Genomic DNA, 4,589 nt, shown 5'->3' with positions numbered 1-4,589 from the left:
AATTAAAGTAATTTTACCGACAGCACATGCACATTGTCCACAAAATACCACCCCATTCAAATTCAGTAATTCAGCAATATTATTTTGCTAAATACAGTTTTCCTCTATAATTATATTGACTGGACACATTTCTAGATTAATGCCCTAATAAAAAAGGGATGGGGTGTATATGGGTACTCAATAGTGAGAATTTTATCTACAGTATGGTTTAAATGTAAAAATATGTTTAAAACCCAACTTAGCGTTCCATATTCCCAAAGAATACCCCTCTGCAAAGATCCCCCTTGAAGTCCCAGCAGTATGTTTTTAATTTTTTTCTAACTACCTTTTTATGATGTCCTTTGTCAGTCATATGACATGCTGAGTTCTCAGTCTTCTGGGTGGAGTGACGCTGGCTGGCATTCAACCCAGAAGACTAAGGCCATCCTTTGAAGATGAAGAGGTACTGTGGAGGACAGCTCCAGAGTGTGGAGAAGAAGAGGTACTGTGGAGGACAGCTCCAGAATGTGGAGAAGAAGAGGTACTGTAGAGGACAGCTCCAGATTGCGGAGAAGAAATGGTAATGTGGAGGACAGCTCCAGATTGTGGAGAAGAAGAGGTACTTTGGAGGACAGCTTCAGATTGTTGAGAAGAAGAGGTACTGTGGAGGACAGCTCCAAATTATGGAGAAGAGGTAGTTTGGAGGACAGCTCCAGATTGTGGAGAAATAGAGGTACTGTGGAGGACAGCTTCAGATTGCGGAGAAGTAGAGGTACTATGGAGAACAGCTCCAGATTGTGGAGAAATAGAGGTACTGTGGAGGACAACTCCAGGTTGTGGAGAAGAAGAGGTACTGTGGAGGACAGCTCCAGATTGTGCAGAAGAAGAGGTTCTGTGGAGGACAGCTCCAGATTGTGGAGAAGAAGAGGTACTGTGGAGGAGAGCTTCAGATTGAAGAGTATTGCAGCTGGAATTTTTTTTATATAAACCACCAGGGGGACTGAAGAAAGAAATTTAGCCCAGAGTTGTGCATTAAGCCCATAAACAGCTGAAATGAGCCTCTAGGCAGATTCTTCTGCCATTAAACAGATCAAATGAATTGCTTGGGTGACATATTGGAAAAATCACCTTCACTAACATTAAAAGTGCACATAGCCTATTATTGTATACTTTTAGTTTATTAGTGAAGCACATGCCTTTAACCATAAATTTTAAAAAATAATGATCTCTGTTTCTCACTGAAAAAAGTGTGAGACGTTTTCAGTTGTAAATTGTGTTACTTTACAGAAGATTAAACCAAGATGAGTTATTTGAGACCTCTCAGCCGCTTTTGAAAAGCCATGAGATATTTTATTGTTTAATCTGTTTTTAATTTTAACACATATCCGCTTCCCATTCTGTGTCCTCTTAAATAAAACAGAACCATCTGCTATTCAGGCATAGGTAGTTTACGCCACAACTTTCCATGCCGTCTCACATTGTTCTGTTGACGTTAATGTGTCAGATAATGGGTTACATATTGTTATACTTGTGCTTCAAGGACAAAGGGTGGGCTCATTCCAGCAAGAATACATGTTCTTCATACACACGAAGATTGCTTTCAATTCATATTAATATTTATTCTTTTTAATTCGTTTATTTCCATGTGTTCCTTTCTTGCAATGATGCCGCACACCATGCCTTGTCTTTTCAGTTCTATCTGTTCTTGTTCTATTGTTGTGTTTAGGGCCTCATTCACACGAAAAAAGGCCGACACATACAGCTCCGTGCCGTGTGCACGGCCCTATCGGGTAAGGACAGGTGCAGGTCACCCCAAGTGCAGGTCCGTATGGGTGCGGGTGTCCAGGCTCGGATGCAGACAGGATCCATCCTGTCAGTGTAGTGCACCAACGTGCAGGGCGGGTGAGCGTAGGGCGGCCTACGGCCATGTAGTCCCATAGAGAAGGACAGGTGCTGTGTGTGATTAGTACGCAACCCCTGTCCTTCTCTATGGGACTACACTCACCTCAAGTGCAGGTCCGTGCGGGTGTGTGCTCGGACGCAGACAGGATCCATCCTGTTAGCGTACGAGTACGCTCACCTGCACCCGCATGGACATGCAGGGCAGGTGAGTGTAGGGTGGCGTACGGCCGCGTAGTCCCATGGAGACGGACAGGGGCTGTGTACTAATCACACGCAGCACCTATCCTTCCCGGGAGCTGCCCGATACGGCCGTGCACGGAGCACGCAGCTGTACGTGCCGGACGTTTCTCGTGTGAATGAGGCCTAAAAAATTTTTTAAAACACACTATTATGAATACCACTATTTGAAAAGAGTCATAGAAGTTAATCTAGCAGTTGGTTGAAATGGATGGACTTGTGTCTTTTATAAACCTGATTAACATTAAATGTAATGTCACACAATTCAAAAATTGTTCTGCCATATTCACTTAAACCAGCCATCTGAGCATACTGGGATTGGTAGATAATTTAAAAAATGTAGAGAATTAAAGTCCGACTGAGTAAAAGTATTTTAAAATAAAAACAGAGCCTTAGACAGGTGCCCAAAATAGAAAAGCTGCTCAGGATGCAATACTCACCTCAATCCAGAGCTGTTCATTGCAGTAATCCTTTGCCACAAGATGTTCTCAGTCTTCCAGGCTTAATGAAGCCCAAGATCATTCAGCCTAGAAGATTGAGGAGATACTGTGTGAACAGGGCTGTCACTTACCTTGTTCACTCCCACGCTGCCAGAATTTCTCCCTACATGGGACAGAGGCACATCTGGAGTTCTCAGCTGGTGGCACATGAAATAACGTCAACATACTTAAAGAAGCTGCGTTCCAGCATCTGGCACCTGAGCATCATTCACTTTGCCTCCAGGTTCATTTCTTATGTGCATGTATTGCCTATTGAACTGACTTCCTGTGTACTGACCCTTTGTCTGCTTTCTCGACTACATCTCTGCCTGCTGCCTAGACTGACCCTTTCCCTGCTGCTGCCTGGACTGATAATTTGTCTGCCTACCAAATATGTCTCTGCCTGCTGCCTGGATAGACCCTTTCCTTGCTGCTGTCTGGACTGACTCTCTGCCTGCTGCTTGGATGGGCCCTTTCCCTGCTGCCGCCTGGACCGACCCTACTGACCATGTCTCTGTCTGCTGCCTGGACTGACCCTTTGCTAGCATACATACCATGTCTCTGTCAGCCATCTGCATGGTTCCTTGGCATCTTTCCAGATTCTTCTTCATTTCTGCTCTGGCTTGTGTGGATTAGTCTCCAAACGTTAGAGCAGGGTGAACCTAGTGGTTGACACCTGGGGTCAGCACTCATCTACGTGAGGGTATTCCTGGCAGAATACTGACTGGCTCTTAGAATTCACACTGTAGAGGAACCCACAATGCCTGTTCACATGTGAGGGCACTTTATTCACCTTTGTGTCAAGGGCATCATGGACTTGTCCCCTGAGAGGGGATCACCATGGCGCCCTTCACTTACAACGTAAGTGTCGTCATCACTGAGTGCTCCATTTGGTGGTGAATCTACATATGTCTATATTTTATATAAGGCAGAATATGGAAGAGCAGCTTATAAAGATGTAAAAGTATCATAACAAATCACATTATGGTAAATGCTGCAATAATATCTCCAAATATATTCTTCCAGAAATGACACTTTACTTTTCCTTTAGACTTGAACTGGAGTCCTATAATGATTTCACTATTGGGCTTGCATCTTTTTTTACTTCTGTTGTTCTTTCTCATTTTAGTAGAATCAGTGATGTACAATACAAGTTAATTGTAAGCATACAGAAAAGTAACCATGTGCAGGTCGCAACCATTATAACGTCTGGATAACTCAGCAATGCTCTATTTTAAGTTGACTTTATAAGGGACTTAGTACACATTCATCAGTAACAAGTACAAAATTACTTAACATGTGAAGGAATTACCAGCAGGTGAAATGACTTCCAGCTGGTTGTAGCCTTGACCTTAAACAAATTAGATAACACATAGCGGAAGCCCCTTTTATTAGAACTACACTATAATCAATCTAATCAGCAGAACAGTGCTTGACTATGCAGGCCAGATGACTCCAGATTCTTTACCAAGTCTGAGCATAGGCCTATTTTCAGTTCCCTTCCACAACGTACCAAGTACATTGTGGAAGAGAACTGAAAAAAGGCCTATGCTCAGAACTCACAGTGCCTTACCAGAAGAAACTACTTACAGCTAAAGGGTTCAAGTTGCCCCACCTATCCCCTACTCTACCCCGGCCTTAACTCCATCCCTAAACACACCCTCTTAAATTATTTTATGAAATTACACTGTTAAATGTTTTATGCAGAATAAAGTTACAAAAATAAATATTAACAACAACTTTAACAATATTAACATAAAGCAATGTAAACATTGCCTCCCCACACATAAAATAATACAATCCCCACACACACATAAAAGAATACACTCTCCTCCCTGTTCTCTGCCTCCCCCACATATAAAATAATACACTCTTCCTCCCTGTTCCCTGCCTCCCCCACATATAAAATAATACACTCTTCCTCCCTGTTCCCTGCCTCCCACACATGTAAAATAATACACTCTTCCTCCCTGTTCCCTGCCTCCCACACAT

This window comes from Nanorana parkeri, unplaced genomic scaffold, assembly GCF_000935625.1.
Source record: "Nanorana parkeri isolate BGI_ZX_2015 unplaced genomic scaffold, ASM93562v1 scaffold161, whole genome shotgun sequence".
Classification (NCBI taxonomy): domain Eukaryota; kingdom Metazoa; phylum Chordata; class Amphibia; order Anura; family Dicroglossidae; genus Nanorana; species Nanorana parkeri.
The sequence above is the reverse complement of the archived record's forward strand: the minus strand, read 5'-3'. Positions refer to the sequence as shown.